Source organism: Chelonoidis abingdonii, chromosome 7 (assembly GCF_003597395.2).
Source record: "Chelonoidis abingdonii isolate Lonesome George chromosome 7, CheloAbing_2.0, whole genome shotgun sequence".
Classification (NCBI taxonomy): domain Eukaryota; kingdom Metazoa; phylum Chordata; order Testudines; family Testudinidae; genus Chelonoidis; species Chelonoidis abingdonii.
Window position 1 is genome coordinate 17010794 of NC_133775.1, and position 20317 is coordinate 17031110.

At 42.5% G+C, this 20317-nt stretch overlaps 1 long non-coding RNA gene across 1 annotated transcript in view; it reads right to left on the bottom strand.

Moving 5' to 3' along the window:
- Positions 1-9939, bottom strand: part of LOC142047084 (uncharacterized) — a 154612-nt gene extending 144673 nt beyond the window's left edge. The window contains exon 1 of the long non-coding RNA XR_012656231.1: positions 7154-9939. This is a non-coding gene — a long non-coding RNA (uncharacterized LOC142047084). The remainder of the gene's footprint in view (positions 1-7153) is intronic.
- Between the last annotated feature and the right edge of the window lie 10378 nt (positions 9940-20317).

Consider the following 20317-nt stretch of genomic DNA (forward strand, 5'->3'; position numbering starts at 1 on the left):
CAGGAGTCTTAATCTGGTAAACTGGTACAGGTGACTAAAAATTTTAGGAATCACCAAGGAGTGTTTTGTACGCCAAATACTGGCCACCACTGTACAGATTATTCAGATCTACTCCAGTCTAAGGACTACATTTTCAAAAGCATCTCAAGCCTGTCTTTAATTTTGACTGACAGTCCCTCTAAATGCATACTTAGGTTGCAAGCTCTTTGGGGCAGAAACCATCTCTTTCTGTCTGTAAAGTGTCTAGCACAATGGGGTCTTGGTCCATGATTTAGGGTGCCTAGGTGCTACAGTAATACAAATAATAATGAGATCATGAATTGATAAATGGGCATTGTTATCTGTATGTTTATTTGGGTCACTGATAGTGCACACCTATGCGCACAAAGCTCAGAACTGTACATAAAATAAGAGGTCTTGTTTAGACAATTTGAAGCATTTGTGTTAAGTTGTACTTCTGTAAGATTACAACAATGCAGAGGGAATATATGCAGGTACAAATACATAATAATGCATATTGGTGTGGTTGAATGCTGACAAAAAAATTGTAATACTTCCAAGGACTGGAGCATTGTATAATTCTATTTTCATTCCATATATATTTCATACATAAAAGTTCAGGTTGTGTGGTTTCCTTAAAGCAGAGGGGATGTAATAGGTGTGCTTTATTGCCACCTGGGTTTGAAGATCATAAAGAATCAGTTGAATAAAGATACCTGACCTAGAATCAGTGCTTTGGTTATAATTCAATCAAACCCTTCATTGTTGAGCCTAGCAACAGCTGCAAGTCACAAGGCTCAGACCGCAAGCTCCCCTGAGGCTGTTGTTCCTAAATTCACCACTAGGGGGCGATGAAACTGGGACTTTAGGAACAGTGGCTTTGGGAACCGGGATGTTGGCTGGTTTCACCTGCACGTTTGTGGTGATTTTATTTCTGGCTCCTCCCTTTCAACCACTTTATTCTGTTGGGCCCTTTCCTTGTTACTGTGCAAAGAGGGACTTGCCTACATACTGGAGCCAAAATACACATTCCTCATTCCGCAAAGTTCCAGGTAGTGTTACATGGACATTTTGCCTCTTGGACCCGGCCCTTCCCCTGGCCCTGTGCAATGTTTATTTGAGTGAAACAGAAGCCTGATAGGCTCGGCTCCTTGGGATCAAACATATTTTTCCACTTGGTGTTTGTACATGCAGGTGAAAATCTTTAAGATTATGCTGAGGTGAAGTGGGGGGAGGTGTTCCATGGAAACACGTTGTGAGGAAGAGCCACAGCTGCAGCACGTCCCATTTGTTGAGGCAAAGACCTTATGAAAGGAGCTTTGCAGACTTTCCTGGGGTGATACCCCGGGATTGCCTCTAGGTGGCGCGCTGACCGTCTCACTCCATGTCAAGGGATGACTCAGGGGAGCACGAAAGCCAGCTAGTCCGAATAACACAGAAGTACTTAGTTACCGCTCTTGATTTTGGGAAGTAGATAGAAAAATCCCAGCCCGTGGGGTCTAAGGCTGGTGGGTGTTGTTTTTTTTTAACTAAGGAAGAAAGTTTTAACTTCAAGCCATATTAAGTCACCCCCTCCTTGCTCAAGACACATTAGCCTGCAAGCTAACTCCCCCAGCCAGATTTCCGGTGTGGAGCTGGGCAGAGGGGCATGTGATATTGCCCGGATGAGGTGACCAGTGTACGGGACCTGGAAATAACGTTTGCAACGTTTCCACTGGGGAGTGAGAGCAGAGGGCACCAAGCTATAAGAAAAGGGAGAGGGGAAATCCGCTCCACTTGTGCGGGGAGTGGGAATGAGGCAGATTATGGACAGTATGTGATGTCTGCGTCTCCCATGGCACCTGCTGCAGCAGGAGTCGGTTCCAACCCCCGTGCACCCCCTCGCCCCAGTACCAAAAAGAAATCTGGAGCGACCAAACTGTTCTCCCTTTGAAAGTCTGCGGCCAGCGGGAGTTTTACCACGTCGCTTTACGGGGCGCTCCTTCCAACTCAGAATGAAGTTGCTCTCGAAATGTTCAAAAAGACAAATTGGTTAGCAGCTGTGCCTCTTGCTAAGGCAAGCAGCTGCCAGGAACCCCTTTGCAGAGCAGGCGAGCCGTGGGGAACCGCCAGGCTCGGCGCAAAGACCGTTCGCCACCAGCGCTGGGGAACCGCAAAGGTGGTTTTCCTGCGTGCCTTTACTTTGATTTCTCGGTTATTTACGCAGCCCAGAGCCGTGTGCGCTACTGCTGAAGTCTCTGTCCCCCGACTGTCTTTGGGGAAAGAGTCTAGCAAAGATACAACCCCGTTCACACTGAGCTCCACTGACCTGCCTACCGAATATCGGTCGATTGAAAGCAACCGGGATTGTGGCCATTAGCTAAAATGAGAGTTCGATCGGGCCTTTTACTTTTGTTCTTTGCTACGATGACTGAATGAGAGGGACTGGTCCCAGGGAAGTCAGTGAAAGTTCAGGTGACAGTTTCGTCTGCATAAAGACAAATCTCCTATGAAAGTAGACAGGGGATAGGCTCCAGAAATATATATACTTTCTAGGAGATTTGTATATATATGTATATTTGTGTGTATGTGTGTGTATATATATATATAAAACGAAAACCAGGAAAAATCTATATTAAATTGGATCTATGCATAATTGCACCACGTTTTACACTTTTAGACATTTCATTTTTCTATTTTCTCTAGCTAATATATTGCTAGTTTGTATATCTTCCTTAATCTGTTGCCTAAATTATTGTCACATTATGAGTACGTGGTGTTAGGCAGTGCATTAAATCCTCATTGCTTTACAAATAGTAGAATAGGGTTGGTTGGTTGGTTTTGTTTCGCTAGGAGACAACGTGAAATGGCAATAAGTAATTGAGTAGTGATCAGGTGTGGAGACCAACAAATGAAAACAAAATTATTTAGTTACACTGCTTAAAAAATTAATCACATAATGTTGTTACATTAGCAAAATATCCTGATCGTCAAAAGCTATTTATCTTTCAATCTCCCCAACAGAGCACAGCCTGCAATGTATATTATTATTTTATGGTTTTAATTACATGATGCCAGTTGAATACATTTTACACGTGGTATTTAAACAATTAAAGGCAACGTTATTAAAAGTACTGGACTAAACTCTGCCAAACCTCTTAAGAGCACGTTAAAAATATTGAAACTGTGAACATCAGCTGTCTTTTAATTCACTGTTAACTTTTTAAAGAAAGCCAGTCGCACTGCAGTTCAACTTTGTTTTGTTCTGCGGCCTAATGGAAGTTTGGGGGATAAGGGGCTCAACCTGAGTTCTTTCCTATGATCCCACTGTTTAAATCGAAGTAGACGTAATTTATATAACCCATTTGTACGTCTTTAATTTGAAGTAAGTCCTCCTATATCATTTTAGTCATTACATGCAAATTACAGACCTCATCTTGCTGTCTGCTTCGATAAAACTCCCTTTGACTTCTCTGAAGTTTGGCTTCAGGATCAGGCCCTGTGCATTGTGATAAGGAAACAGTATAGCACTTTCCCAGTCCCTCCGGAGGCTGCGGGGTAGTAGTTTGCACTTAACGACAACAACAACAAAACTAGGTTACTTTAATTTCACCAGCCAAAAGCCTGGGAGTGAATCTCTCATAATCGACCTGCTGTCGGATATTGTGAGTATTTTGAGCCAAAATATAGAAGGTGAACTTCTAACATTCACAAACCGGGTGTAGTTGCAAGTCGCTCTGGCGTGGAACTAATGATCCATGAATACACACATTTCATAACGGGGAAGTAAAACTATCTAGCAACTCTGTGGCCTAGCAGTGAAATCAAAGTGTGTCTCAATATTTCCTAGAAAGGATCAGTGACCAAGAACTAACAGGCGACTGTAAAAAAAAGGACCTTTGAATAAAATCATCTAAAATTAAATGATTAGTTGTGGCTTTTCAGAGAACAGTTTGTCCCATGTGGTAAAATGCAGATAGGGATGAACTAGGATCGATTCGATATCACCAGGGTCGCAGGCAGTTAGGCCCAATCCTGCACTGATGCCAGCCAAAAGAAGTTTTTGGAGGTCTCTAATCTCTGCAAAGGCAGCGGGGTCCGATCCTGCCTTGAATGAAGTCAAGGGGCGTTTCAGGAGCAGCCCCCGAGCTGTGTAGATTGAATAACTTGCTCTGATTAAATCTGCTTGACTTTTTTGATAATGACCCGTAAGGCAGAGCGATGGCCAGCGTAGGTGCAGGGCGCCCCAGAGGTGTGTTTGACACGTGCCAGGCTGGAGGGGGGGCTGGGCGGAAGGGAAGCGGGTGAATACCCTGGATATGCTGATCTCCGCGGCTCTGTTTCTAGGCTGAAGTTCCAAGCCGGCCATAAAGATAACAGACGCCATAAAGTTACTAATCGGAGCCCAGGCAGTGAAACGGTAATTGCTGCTTTGGCCCAAGGGTACAAGTGACTTCAGCGCTGTTGTAAGACTCCAGATAAACGGTTTGGGGGTTTTTTTAATGCTGAAATAGTTGACATTAAACGTGTTTGCGCGTGTGCCAGTCACATCTGTCCAGACTCAAGCCAGGGTGAACCGGAGTCTCCTGGTGGCTCTCCCCCGCCCCCCTTCACTGGAGCACACCCAGGATTGGAGGACAGAGACTGGTTCTGGTGCCCTTGCTGGGAAGCGTGGTGCCCTGTAGGATACAGGGTGCTGCTGGGCCGTGTCTCGTGTGTGCCTTGCAACCCCCCCAACTGCCCCAACCATTGTCATCAGCGCTCTGCCCTGGCACAGCTGGAACCCGACTGTCCCTTGCTGCTCGGCTTGGCCGGCCGACTCCATGCTGCGAGGGTCAGTGACTTGCTGGATGTGAACTCGGATCGAAATCTTCCGTCCTCCCCCCGCCATGCCCCCTCCCTCCAGTTTTCAGGGCAGACTCCTCCCGGGCCCCATCCTGCTCTCCCAGAGGCTTTAATGGTGGCAGGATCGAGGCCATAGACCCCTGTTGGAGTCAGGGTAGGTCTCACTCCAAGGAGTGCAGGGTGCAGCCTCCCAGCTGGGGGAGAAGCGCCGTGGGCTAGGGGGAGCTGTGTAAGGGGCCCGCAGTCCTTGCCCCAGTTGTGGGGGGGGCGGTATCTGACTCCTGAAGGGTTTATAGGATACACTGGAACCCCGCTGGACGCTGGTTATGACCATGAGTGTGCTGCAAAGGGCTTTGCCCTCCAGCTCTGGCTGCTCAGCTAACCTGGGTGTTCCGGGCAGCAGGAGCCGAGCTGGTTTCTAGTGAGAATTGGAAATGGTCCTTGGGCTCTTGTAGGAGGCTATGCTGGATGTAGGACGTCCCAGGAAAGATTCTTCTTAGGGCAAGTGTCAGCTTCGCCTCCCAAAAGGGCACCGCGAGCAGGAGCCAGGCAATGGGCAGCCCTCCTCTGGGTTCACTGTTGCTTGTCTCCGCTCCTGGGGGAGAGCAAAATCCCTCGGGACCCTCCCCAACCTACCCTGGGCACCGAAACACTTCTGTGGACGGACAGGCTCGCCTAAGCCCTCTGGCAAGCTCGCCTTGCTGTGCTGATTTAATTCTTTTCAGTGCTCCGAGGTGCCTTGTGTCTTGAGCCAGGTAAGTCAGCGGAGAGAAGAGCAGTTCCAGCTCTGGGCCTCATAGCACTCACCCTTCAACCAAATTCAAAAGCCAAATGGCAACACTGTCTCTTCTCCGTCGGTTGGGCTGTGGGCAGAGGTTTCCTTTATGACCCGTCTAGTCAACGGGATGCTTCCCCCACTCTGAGTCTTGTGCTGATTTGGAGTCAATCCCGACTCCTGTTAATCTTTCTCCCCCTCTCATGGAAAGAGGGAGAGCATACATGATTTTTTCTCTCGGAAGGATTAATATATATTCTCTCATCTCTTTTCTAACTGACTTACATTCCTTGCAGCCTCACATCCTCTAAAAAACAGGCTCAGCTTTGATTTGTGCTAATTACACTGACTCTGTGATGTGGTTTAATTTCACTAGTGCTTGCAGCAGTTGAAAATTTCCTACAGACTTAGTGGGATTTTTTTTTTTGCATGATTGTAAACTTGATCTTCACCCTCAGGTTTATATTTCTAAAAAGGTCTATGGATGAAGGGTACTGACCCCGTCAGCTGAGGCTTATGAACCTGAGCGACTTCAGCAGGGGCCTTTGCAACTGTAGTGTGAAATACCTAAATCTTGGAGAGAGGGATATTTCTACAAAGACAAAACCCCAAAGCTTTATTACATACGCTGTTCTAAAGACTGGACTAGTAATGTAGCTTTCTTTTACCTTCTTCATTTTTTTAACTCTACATTTTCCTCTACAAAGTTGTACCATTTTCCCAACTGAAGGCCTGAGGTAACAGTTTACATAGAGGTTTAATATTACAGCGACGGTATGTCTGTAATCTTTAGAGTCATGGCAAGTTAGAACACAATGCCAAAATTCGCTTAGTGTACAAAGTTTGGAGCCTAGTAATAAATTTGTAAAATGCCAGATTAAGTTTAAATCTATATTAACATTTTTTTAAATTGTAAGGAGTGAAAATAAAGCTGAAGATTTGATTTGTGATGGGGTGCTTGCTCCCTCTTATTTCTCACTAAACAAGCTTTGAGCTGGAGAAAATGTTTGCATCCCACTAGTGTGCTGGTCCCTTTGGGTGCTTATATATAAATCCCCATTTTAACACAGGTATTTGTTATACCTATCAGTTGTTTGTAGACATTATAAAGTATAATGAGGGGGGGGGTATCTTATCATACAGGGAGTTTCAAAAGTGTCTCGGTGACTTAGCAAAACAAGTATCATTGACTTTCAGTTAAACCTGTGGCTCTAAAGCCACTTTTGAAACTCCTACCCATAATGTGCGTGTATATATTTCTGACTTAGATTGACATAAGAGAACAAAATGGCACTGTGTTCACATCAATAATCCACCGCTATGGGTCACAATAGTAAGAATGGACCTTGTAGACCGTGCAAGGAAATGTTACGATTTATTGTGTCTATACGGATTATAGCAATGCTACAAACACTTTTCAGATTGTCTTTCTCTACCATTCAAAAATGCATCTAGAATGAACGTGCGAAACTGCATTAGTTGTGCTAAATGCCTAACCTGAACATGTAAAAACATTCTGTGTTCAGGCTTCCACTCAGTCCTTAGGTAACTCACCAGCCGTCCCTTGGTAGGAGTGTAGCACCTGTGCTGGGTCCCGTTTCACACCGACCTCCGATCACTGTAATACCTCGTCACCAGAGGGCAGGTGACGAGGCGGAAGCGCTGATTACGAATGTCCTTGCTGTTATCGATTTTCACTCACCGTCTGGACGTTACCTGAAGGGCTTTGTGCTAATTGCAGGGATTTACAGCCAGTTAATAAAACAAGAATAGTAACAGACGTAATAAAAATGTTGTGCAAAACCATGCTGGCAGGATTTGCAGAAAGACTCAACAGCTCTTAATAGAGGCATCTAGCTCTGATTTTTTTTAAATGCATCTATGAATGCAGACTAAAAGTATATACATTTGTCAAGTATCCGTCTCTACTTTAGAATTGGTTGGGAGCCATAATACATAGAGAGAGAGAGAGAGTGTGTGTGTGTGTCCCGAAAGACACTATAGATATATACATACACATCTTTCAGGAGCCTTCTAGTGCATTTTGACCACAACCCAAGACCCTTTAAAGAAAGTTTAGCAATTAATTCTTGGCATACGAGACTATAAAGCAAGGTGCCTTTCGCCTCTCTTCCGTGCAGATGCCTACCTGGTCTCCCTTCCCCACCATACGTTCTCCAAAGAAACCTCAACTGCAGCGTGTCCAGCGTGTGAATATTTTTAAAGCCAGGTTTCGTCGCAACTCAGTTCTAGTGCGTTTCTCTTAAAAAATCGTGTGAGAGCGAGCAAAGGAGAGCGTGTTTTGCTTCCTAGTCACCAGATTCCCAGGGAGTCTGCGTTAACGTCAGTTTCACCCTCTCCTACGTGCATGTCTCACCGTCTAGTTTTGTTCAGACTTTATTTTCGTCCAAGCTGCATTACAGAGCGCTTGTCCACGCTGGGGGGAGGGGGGGGGGAGATCCTTTTTTGTCTTTTATATCCCACTTTCCTCTGTTCAACAATCCGGATTTTTTTTTCTTTCTCTCTCACTGTGTTTGGCTCAGATCTGGCCACAAATAGCTTATCTCTCTCTGTGTGTGCGTGATTTAAAGTGGCATAATTGAGAGCCGGGGCTGGAGCACTGAATGATTCGCTGTGATAAATCAGCGTGGCTGTCTTCAGTACTGTACTTCCATTATTCATCTCAATGCGTGTTGGTTTATACGATGGACGTAGACTGCGGCAAAAAAAAAAAAAAAAAATCACAGCACCACCACGATGCAGCTGCTAACCTCTGCATCAACAGCAGCAGCGGCTGGTGAAGGACCGGGCACAGCATGGACTGATTATTCCCCCCCACACACCCTCCCCTGCAAGCTCAGTGCAGCGCAGCCATTCGAAATGAATTGACTATAGAACAATCACTGGATGAATGTGGATTCGGTTCTCTACCTACGGCTCGTTTTGTATTTTGGGGGCTTTCCTCGTGACCTTCCCCTCCACCTTCCTTTTTCTGTACCTTAAATGAAAATGGCTACCGTTGACTTCATGAATAATTCGGAAGGCAGACTTGGCAGCTTATGAGACTATGATTTTTTTTAAACACCATTTATTTTCCCCTCCCTCTCCACCGATTCATGAGTGTACAAGAGAGGGGGAAGGCGGGGGATACAACGCTTGTTTTTTTGTTTGTGATCATTTTTGTTCTGGTTCTTTGTGCCTTTACTCGAGGAGTTAAAACCCTCCCTGCTGCGAAATAAATTGTCGAATAAAAATTGTGATCTGTACGCTGTTTAGCGCCATGGTCAATGTCAGTTTTACGTCGCTGTTACTTCCAGCGATGCAGATGTTAGAGCGGAGACTGCAGTCCTAGGGTTTACCTCCTGTGTGTGCAAATAAAAGCAAATGGTTCTGGATATTTACTTTTCTAACGATTGAGGATTGACTAGCTAATAAAAGAAGTATAGGATTTATCTGGGGCGGTGGGACGGCGTAACAATGCATCATGTTGTTATGTATTGTTTGTGTCTAAATATTAAAGTGACATATACAGGGATTCTGGAAGACACAGGTCCTGGTGTATACAGGACAAACAAGAAAGTGGGGGAAAAATCTCGAAAATATTTTCCATTCATAACAATGTCTGAATGTTTATACATGCCTTTATTTCTGTATCTGACTAAACAGCTAATAGGGTATTGCCAGCTTCAAATGATAATTGCAGTGTCGGTGGGACCTAATAATACAGCAGCACATACAATTTTAAACCACACCTCACTGTTTACTGTGATATAACTTTCCCAAAGTTTATTTGTGGCTTTAAGAGAATTTAAGTGCAGAACAAATTGCAAATGAGAAGCTCTGTTTCTATACATACTGTGGATCGCTACTAGAGTTTCTACAAGTAGGGACAATCCAAATCTGAAGAGGATTAAAAACATACATCTGTAGGGAAATGCTTATTTCCTGCCAGGGGGGAAAAATCTGCAGGCAGAGCTTTTCCATGTTCTAAATGGAAAATTATATTATATTTGATTTATGCAAACTGGCTAAACTGCAATTGTAACAATACACCTGTTTCATAAAACGAGAGCAGAACTTTAGAAACAGCTACATTTAAAAAAAGAGTTCACTGCATTTATCTAGAATAACTGAGTCCCCTGTTGTGATCTGTGTGTGTATACAGGAGTGAAAACAGAACAAAAACAAATGAACAAACCCAGGATTCACTAGTCCCTTTATAATCACATTTCTGTGTGTTTGTATTGGTTTCAGAGTACCTTTTCATGTTCTCTGTATGTATAAATATCTTCTTCCTGTGTGTTCCAGTCTGTGCATCCCAAGACATGGGCTGTAGCCCACAAAAGCTTATGCTCAAATAAATTTGTTAGTCTCTAAAGTGCCACAAGTACTCCTGTTCTTTTTGTGTTTGTATTGTGTCTAGTTGCTAATAGTATTAGCACTGCAATTGTCCCAACTTGATATGGAAGTTAACACTCCTTTAAGATTAATAGAAGAATTTCTCTCCTTTTCTAGTGCTACTTTAGTCTGTTTCCAGAAGGTAAGTAGGTCATTGACTACAACAGCTCTACAACCACAAACTTAACTTTTTTTGAGAAGAAATCTCATATTCTACAAAATAAAGCAACCTGTGTAGAAAGATCCTACCCAACCTCATGTTGCCCATAACCAGGGATCTAGATTGCCAATACTTATAATTCAGAAGGTCTCAGCATTACAGTAATGAAGACTTGAAAAATGTTCTGATGCTGAAGCTAATGCATTTATTAGATGTTATACAAAACCTTTTGACTTTCTGAACAATGGAGCAGAAGGCAAAAAAAAACAAAAAAAAAACTTGATCATATTATTTACCTGTTTAGAAAATCTAGAAAAAGCTTCAACTCGAGCACATGCTGACAGAAGCACTATGTGCACAAAAAGCAACGAGTAAACATTTGAATTTAATAATCAAAACTGAAGATTAGTATTAACATTTTAATCACTAGTGCTTCCTTGGTTAAAATGTTTAAAAATAAAAAGTGGATTTTGTAAAACTCAGTACATAGAAAAGTTTCTGTCTTCCCTAGAGTGAATTCTACAACTTGCATATAATATTTTCACATTTAAGGGAGATTTAATTTGGGCTTGTAGGAGTATTTTTATAATGTAGAAAAATACAGATAAATATTGACAAAACTTTTGTGCTCATATATTTTGAAGTTCTCTTTACATCTTAGGAAAGTGATCAGCTTTCCACTGGCACATATTCTTACCCCTTATTTGGACACTTACCTCATATGACGGATTACACTATTTTGATAAATAAAAGCCTCATACATTCTCTAGTTCTTGGAGTGATTTGCAGACAGACATCATTCAACATACACAGTATCAGAAGCTTTCATACTGAAAGGTCAGATGTTAGCATACGGAGATTCTTCATGCCCAATCACTGTCCCCATGCACAAAGTTAGGAGAGATTTTGCCTGAAAAGTAGGATGCTTGTATTTTACAGACTTATTTCTAATAAAGAAAAATACAAGGAACAAACATGGTACTTAAACAGATCACTAATTCTTGCAGTTTGAGAAATATTATATGTCTCGTCTTAATTTTAAACTTCATTGCTCACAGAGAAAAAAAGTTCAACATAGAATAGAGGAAAGCATTCTAAGTGTGGTATAAATAAAAGTTGTGAGGAGTCTTTCATTATACTCCCCCATTTTCTCTTAGTCATAACTTTTCTATAACTGAGTGTTAATCTTATTCTATTAAATTCAATTAACATCTTCCAAGCCATATTTTCACCTCAACTATTAAATTTCAGATCCAGTGTGTAGTAAGTCAACACAAGACAAATCACTGTATTCAATGGGCTGTTTTCATGTGGTAGCAAAATAATACCAAAAGTAAACAAACAGACGAAGTTTGGGAAGTATATTGTCAAACACAAAAATGTTGTGTTTATGACAATATACTTCCCAAACTTGGAAGTGTAGGATCAGTCAAATTATGAAAATTCTGTTACAATGTGAGATACCTACTATATATTTTTGGGAATAATATATTCCCAAAAATATATAGTAGGTATCTCACATTATAACAGAATTTTCATAATTTGACTGATCCTACACTCCTTCCTCAAGCAAAATGACTACTAAAGAGTGCAGGATTAGGTCCAAAATGATGTGACATATTATTTATGCTGAACCGTGATTTGGAAAGAAAGCTGCATTAGTACTAATCACTCAGTACCACTGCAGAGTCATTTATTGCCCTTGAGAAAGGTGTCTGTCGGTTTCAGATAAAGAGAAGAGAGCTGAATAACACAATGTGACTGTATAAAAAAAGTTTCTGTATATTACTTGACACATGTGTTCTTCCATGTTTGTGGCCTAGTAGTTTAACAAACATGCTGATGGTTTGCACCAAACCGGTGCAGGGACTGTCTTTTTAGTATGAATTGTACAGTGCCTAATACGTGGTTCTGAGCTCTGACTAGGTGCTACTGCAATACAAATAAAATAATAATAATCTTCTGTCATTAACGCATTTTTAACTTATTAAATCAAAACTATTTTCACTATGAACTTTGTAGGTTGTAGTTTTCAAAATGAATCCTGTTTTCAAAGTACTATTTAAACTGAAAATCTATTTATTAAATTGTAAGAAACTACAATCAAATGAGGAAAGAAAATAATGATTATTCTGGATCTCTGTCTCTGATTTCTGTTTTATTCCTTTCATTAGTGTGAACCCATCTGATTGTAGGTTGCTATTTTTGTCTAACTTGCAATAGATAAAAGTATACACTCATTTGGAAAATCTGCAGAATTTTTCAGTGATCAGCTAGAATCAGGAGCAAAATGGACTTTCCCCCCAATATGCTGGAGAACAAAGACTGGATTAGTGAAATTGTGAAATGGAAAGCTTTAGTATGGCAAAAGGGATCAATGGTTAGAACACCAGCCTAGGCCTTCTGAGACCTGTGTTCAAATTCCCTGCTCTACTACAGATTTCTCTTTGACTTTGGACAAGTACCTTAACTTCAGGGGGCCTGTAGGAGTCTGAAATACCATTGGGGATCTTAGTTTTAGTTCCCCGTCTATAAAATTGAGATAAAAGCACTTTCCCACCTTCCAGGGTTGTGGTGAGGATGAAGACATTAAAGATTATGCAGTACTAAGATGATGGCGCTATGTAAGTATTCAAGACAGATAGAAAGCTGCATATATGAACATTTATTATTCACAGGAATTAAGTAATTTTAAATTAGTATTTTAGCATCAGATTTCCATCAAACCTATGTGTGTGTTCATTTAATCTAAAACAGTTGAGCCCGTCAGTTTACTGTCTCTGCAGGCTTATTTTACTGTTTAAGGTTTCTATACTACTTTCATAATTTTTTTTTTATAATTTATATTATAGCAGTGTCTAGATCCTCAGACTGGGGATCAGGGCCTATGGTGCCCCACTTTGCTCACAGACTGTAATCTTATTTTCAGGCTCTTCTAAAAGCATAGAAATGAACACACTAAGAAAGTATCATAGTAGATGGGTATTGTCAGCCTTTTTTGAAGTATCTTTTGCACAATAAATGATAGAACTGGGGGAAGGGGTAATGCCAACCCAGTCAATAGCTATCAGCTTCCCACCACCACACACAATCTTTTTATTGGAATAAGAAATGCCTTATGATACACATCAAATTATGGGCTGTACAGTAAGTGCTGAGGATTTAGCTCTATATAGTGCATGTAAGTCTCTTGGGCCTGAGTTACACTAGCGGGGCGGTTCGAACTAAGATACACAACTTCAGTTATGTGAATAGCGTAGCTGAAGTTGCGTATTTTAGTTCGACTTACCTGGCTGTCCTCACAGCCGCGAGTTGACTGCCACGGCTCCCCCGTTGACTCTGCTTACTCCTCCTGTCGAGGTGGAGTACGGGCATCGATTCACGGATCGATTTATCGCGTCCAGACTAGATGCGATAAATCGATCCCTGATACATCAAACACTGCCCGCCGATCTGCTGATTTTAAGCCAATTGGAGGCTTTCTATTGACTTTAGTGAGCTTGCAAATGGGGCCTGAAGTCCTGATTCTGAGAGGAGCTGATTGCCCTCAGTTCCCATTGACTTTGGTGTGAATTGGAGTCAATAGTGTCTAGGGCTTCTCAGATGGTGGTCAGCACCTAGTAAGGTTGGGGTCCATGGCAGTTGAGCATGCTCAGAACCCTGACGAAGGATTAGGCCTCTAATGATCACAGTTTTATGTTAATATTGCTATGCTGTATAAAGAACTAATTGTATTCTAAATTCCCCCTTATGTGACCCACCTCCTTTCCAAAAACCCAACACAGTTTACCTCTAATGTCATTATTGCACACCTGCCCATCTACAGATGTTCCAACAGTCCCGGTTTGTGGGGGGGATAGTCTCATAGAGCCATAGCAAGGGTTTGGCCCATGCTTCCTCCATCTCCTTTGGGGCAGACAGGCCAAACTTGAGTAGCACTGCATCCTTCCTTAGCCGCTTGAAATGCACTGAGAGTATTCTTTGATAACTGTTAATAACATAGCAGACAATCCTTTGCCATGTTTCTTTTAACAACTCTCTCAAGCAGACAAGGGTAAAATATAGATGGTTTAATTTAATCTGCAGACAATATTTCATCATTTGATGATTTGCTAATAGGAACCATCTAAAAAAAGCCTCTCACTAAATAACAGAAGTTTATGCTAACCAGTAGTTACCATCTTTATTTACCAATTTTAGTTAACACTATAGTCTGGTAGATCTTTAAAGTTCTAATCTCATCCACTTAATAGTATTAAATATTTGGGGGTTACCATGATACCCCAGCAGTCCTTACTCAGCTAAAGGGACACACTGTACTATTAAAATAATTATAAAGTTCCAGAAATTATCAACTTTTTTTTTTATGTTGCAATATCAAGAGATCTCAAGCTTCCAATACAGATGCAATGCTTTTGCTGTCTGCTGTTAATCACACAAGCCTCCATCATCAAGGATGGTTGGGGGTTAGGCCAGATGACCTTTGCGGTCCCTTTTAACTCTGTGGTTCTATGATTCAGAGCTACACACAATTGACTGGTGGTTTTCTGTTTCTCGTGCCCTCTTTGGAGATTTTTTTAATATTAAGCTTAGCAGATTGTACTTTAGGAGTTGTAGATCTCAGGGTTATCCTGCAAAAATGTCCAAAGCTAGTTAACAGACACAACATCTCGCAAGGATGACACCAGGACTATTTTTGGGGTGCTGCAGAAGTTGAATACTTTGCAGCTGGGAATTCGATGACTGTAATGATAACCCACCCCCACCTTCAGATTTTCCAGTAGTTCGGAGGGCAGCCACAGTTTGAATTAGAATAGGGTGACAAGAAGCCAGTGTGAAAAATCTGGATAGGCATGGGGGTAATAGGAGCTTATATAAGAAAAAGACCCAAAAATCGGGACTGTCCCTATAAAATCGGGACATCTGGTCACCCTAAATTAGAACCATGCAGGATCCTTTTGTTTTGCTGCATTTGATTTCTGAACTCAGCAGATTTAATACATTTCAGAGGAACTTTCCCCCACCCAGTGTAAATGGCTCTGCGACCTCCCGGCCAGTCTCCTGGAACTAATTCAGTAACTTGCAAATAGCGGTAGGGTTTGTTTGCTTTTAAAATGAGAGGCTCAGTTGCAAGGCGGCCAACATACAGCAAACCATCTCCAACGTCCGCCTGCAGAAAAGACATGCATTGCGTGCAGATATACCCTACTCCTCTTCCTCCCGCCTGCCGTTCCTGCAGCTGCTGGGCTGCGGCCTACCGTAGGTGGACCTCAGTCCCGGCCCCGGCCGCAGCTGGAGCTGAATCCTGGAGCTCGCGTTGATGGGAGATCCAGGAGCTGCCATTGGCCAAGGGTGGGCCCCGTGCGTGCATCAGCCTCCTCCTTGCGCGTCCGTGGTTCCTATGCAAATTGGAGCGAATGCGGAAATAAACACGGGGAGGGGCGGGGGGAAGAGAGAAAGAGAGACTGCCGAATCGATCGCAACTTCTGCAAAGTCTAACACAATCCAAAGCACACAAGGCAAAGCCAGGGAGAGAGGGAGACTCTGAGAACCCAGCCAGCCCGGCTTGGATGGCTTTCAAAAAAGAGGAGAGAGTGTGTGAGAGAGAGAGAGATTGCATTGCAAATCCTTCTGATCTGGGAGTAAAGTGTTTTTTTTTTTAAAGAAAGAAACCTAATCAGCAGCCTGCAATTGGCTACAGCTTTTATTCTCTTCCGGGTTTTCAACGGTTCCAAGTTTATTTTAGAGAGATATATATATATATGTAAAAAAGCCAAACAATTGAACAAAAAAAGTGTCAACCTATGAAGCCAATCGTCTCAGCCTTGTAAAGTTTCTCACGTACTCTTTATACCTTGCAATGGTACGTGGTGCATCTTAAACTTTCTATTTCCATGTTTTTATAAACAAAGATACTGTATGTAACGTGATACTTAATAGCTATTCTATTGCCGATACATTCAATGTCAGTGATTTGCTACAGAAATAATGTATAGCTGAATGTATTTCTGTGTTCTGTGTGCAGGAGATAGCAGCTGTGTGGTTGGGATTTCTTTTGTGTGTGTGTATATATTTGCACTAGAGTTTCTTTCTTTTTTTTCCCAGGGATTTCAGAAAACCGCTGAGCTTGACAGATTTTTTTCCCCTCCTAGCGCTTGCTTGGTTCCAAAAAGAAAAAAAATGTACGTGCTCGGGTCTGTAAAAAGACGTCTGGCTTCGGCAGCCAACCCAGCACAAAAAGAAGTGTCTAGACTTTGCTTGTAATTGACACACGCCTTCTCTAATCAATGTTGCAGAGCTCCATGATGGACTAGAGGGCTGTCCAATGAGAGATCAGCTTGGCTGTTGCAACGTTCGAATATCGCAAATGGGAGGGAAGCTGAGCCTTCTCCCCCCTCAAAGTTCTTTCAGCTCAGCAGGGGCCAGTGTAGTTTCAAGCTGTCAAACCTGCTGCAAACTTCCGGATTTAGCAAAGCGCGCGCACATACACACATGTTTTTGCTAGTTTAGCAAAATACTGAGTTAGGATAATTTTAAAACAAATTGTGTGTGCTTTGCTCTGCCTTTTGCAAGTGAAAATAGATTAAAGGAATGCCAGGGTGATTAGGCCACCCCTCCCCCTTCCCGTTGGCATTTTGGTGAAAGAGAAAGCTGTCAGTATTTCTCATGGGAAGTCGAGCAGGGCTCCCCTCAGATGAGTTGTGTGTTACTTTGTCACTGTGTACAATGGACATTAGGTGATTACACTAGCATGTTTAGCTGACTGCAGATGTCTTTGCACGTTAACTGTTCAACGGGGCCAAAATTTAGGAAGATTTAGAAAGTGCTTTGCAAGAGTAGCCGTGCGCCTTCCCCTCGCGTGTTAATCCTTTGTATGGTTGTTTATGGTTTTCTTAACCCATTAGTTACTGAATGGTGAATAGTGTGTACTGAGGTGCAGGAGGTCTGTGTTGGATTTGTTCACAGGCGACTGGCAGATGTTTTATTAAGTTGGGGTGTGTTCGCGCGCGTGGGTGTGGAGTGAGGGGAGACGGAGCTAAAGCTACCATCAGGAATGTAAGTAACCCGGGACTGATGAATCTGTAGGTTTCTTCCTGTTACTAGTCTTCCCTGTGCAGAAGGTGCAAGTCTAGGAGATCAGTAACACACTAACTTGGAGTCCGGCCCGTAGTCCCTTGGATATAAGTCCCTGACAGAAGCCCAGTGGAAATCTATTCCAACAGCTTGTCTTGGAGACAGAAGCTGGCAGGCGCTGATTTAAAATATCCGACTCCTCTTTCCCTTGAGCGATGTAGGTACTTTGAAAGTTAACTAGAAATAGGATGGGCTGTTTGAGCTCTGTGGAAATAGCTCCCCGGGAGTTGACCCCTAAGTCTTTCCGGGTGCTACTTAAGGCAGATTTTGGAGTCACAAAATTCATCCATTGCACTTAGTTGTGTACAGACTGTCTTTCAAGGGTCCGTAATTGTGAGTTACTGGCCAGTGTTTTATTCCCAGAAAGCGGCTCATAGTAACCAAAGTGCGACAAAGCTGGAAAAAAATAAAGAAAAAAAAAAACAAAGGAAAAAAGAAACACCTCCCCCTTGAGGTAACTGGCAAAGAAATTGTTGCTTTAACAAGTACAGAAAGTGTATAAAGGAGGGGGAAGGGGGCGAGTGTGGATGCTCAGTATTAGCCGAGTTCTAACTCGAGTGCGCATTGGGCGCTCAAGTCTAGATCATACTAATACGCCCTCACTGTTAAGTAGCTCCGAAATAAAAGAGAGTTCAGATGTACGTACAAGTGAACTCTCATTGACGTAATTTATATATCTAAGAGGATTTCTCTAACGCTGGCAAGGTAAAGTTTCTGCAAATAAAACATTGTAAATGCAATGCCGGGCGAAGTGCCAGAGAGAATATGGATAGCAGGGATCATAGCAGAAGAGTCTCTCTCTCTCTCTCTTTTTAACCAGCCATCCCATCTCCAGGCAGCCTATAGCACTTTCAGAATAAATGACCGAAGTCCCCATTTCCAACGTCTCCTTCCTAGCGGCTGATCTCCAGGTTTGCTTTAGTGCCTCGCTTATTTTGTTATGTTTAAGGAATTTGCTTTAACTATGCTTCCCCGCCCCCACTCCTGCGTGCCTTTCCATAGCTTTATATGCCACCCGACGGTGATTTCTCTCGGACCCCCCCCCACCTTTTTTTGAACGTTCCGCTTGGAACTTTCACTGGGCGAAAGGAGGTTCTGAGCCAGTTGGGACCAGCGTTGTGCAAAGCTCCCCTACCTCTTGTGTAGGCTCATGATCCTAGAGTTTAAGCGTGCACGATGTGTGCCGGATTCGAGAAAGCGGATGTGAAGGGGTTTGGTGCTGAACTTGGATGCAGCCTCTGCCTAGAGGGCGCAAACAATCGTCCCACGTCCAGAAGTCTTACGAAGGGCGCCAAAAGTTACTTAAGATAATACTGCTAACCACAAAAAGCTGGAAATCGTGAAGCAGGGCTGCCTGCTGCACAGAAAGGGCTGCTAGGGGCCCGATCCCGTATTCCTCGCGCACCTAGGATGCCCGTGGAATTCATTATCCCAGAGTTCATGGAACTTCACGTTAGCTTGTATTTGGGTCGGACAGGTAATGCAGGATCGGGCCCCAGAATGGAAACTACTCCCAGCGACTCGCTTTATTCTTAAAATTGTTTTTTATAATTAGATCTTACTGTGTATCACTAAAAAGTATCCTCTTTTGTACCGCAGGGCTCTAAATAGAGGCAAATGTAAACATTATAGCAACAAAAGAAAGTTGTTATAAGTTATAGAAGACTTTTTTTTCTTTTTCTTTTTAAGGCATGCTTTGGTCAATATCTGCTCTCTGTGCCTCAGGTACATGTCTTGCTGTCAGCCAGAAACTTCTATCGAGGAAACTTGGAGAGCAATGAAGTGATATATAGCAGCAAATATTTAGCTGAAAGTGTTTCTTGTAATTATTTGACTAACAAGATACAGACCACTTTTTTATCAAAGGAAGGCACTGAGTGAAAACAGCTCATTTTTCAGTTAGTCCAGGACATCTCAAGTCAAAGAAAATCTTGTAGAGAACTTCCATCAAACATTGCCCTGGTAAATACCAAGAATCTCTTTTCAGTCAGCAAATTTAGTGACGTACTAGCGAGGGAACAGAAATGAAAAAGTCTCCAGTTGGAGAGAGAAGATTTTTTTTGTTACTTTTCTTACACCAGTTTTTCTGGCAGAGCCTTTTCTTTGAACAGCAATGGGCACAGGGATTAACACTCCTGAACTTGTTGTGAAAAGGCTTTACAGTTTGAAATACAGTACCTACATCTCCCATCCACATGAGAAGCTTTGCACGCTGCATGCGGTGTGTCTTGTGGCGTCTCCTTTTCTTGGAGGGTGGTGGTGGTGTTATGAATGGTTGTGGATATGTAAGTGTCTGCAGGCTGCATGCAGCTGATTGGGAAGAGGAAGAGGAGAGAGTACTCCATCCAGGAGGTATATTGATGTTAGACCGGAGAGAAAATATAAGACTCAATAAAAGAGAAAAGCTAGCTGACTGGAACCTTTCCAAACCCAAAAAACCAAACCCTTCCTTGTGCCAAAACAGTACGTTATAGCCGAAATAAGTGGCTGGAGGCTCGGTTCTATTTGAAGTGCTTTACTTCTATTTGGGGAGGGGGCAAGCAGGGTAAATGCAGAGCACAGGTTGTGCATTTTAGTAAAATAAGCATCCCTTACCATACAGTGATTTATTTAAAATGACAATCACATGGCCAGTATTAGAGATATTTGGAAAGCTTTGAACAAATTTATTCCCCTTCCCCAAGGGACTTAACTTTAAAAGACATTCCAGTTGGTAAAATATTTATAGTCCTGTATTAAGGTGTGTTGATCTTTAAAAAAACGCCACCACCAAAACCTAGTGGACTGTACCCACTCCAGGGTTATAATTCCTTAGTCTCAACAGTGCAGGGAAAAAAACTAATCTGTGAAAATTCCACGTGTAAAAAAAAACAACTTCAAGACCTCCGCTAATGAACACGATGCCTGCAAAAAAAAAAAAAAAAAGTTTTGAGTTTACAATGCGTAATTAAATATATCCCACTCTTCAGAGGAGCGTGCAGCGAGCAGCTTCCCACCAAATGTTCCCAGACTTTTGCATCTGTGGA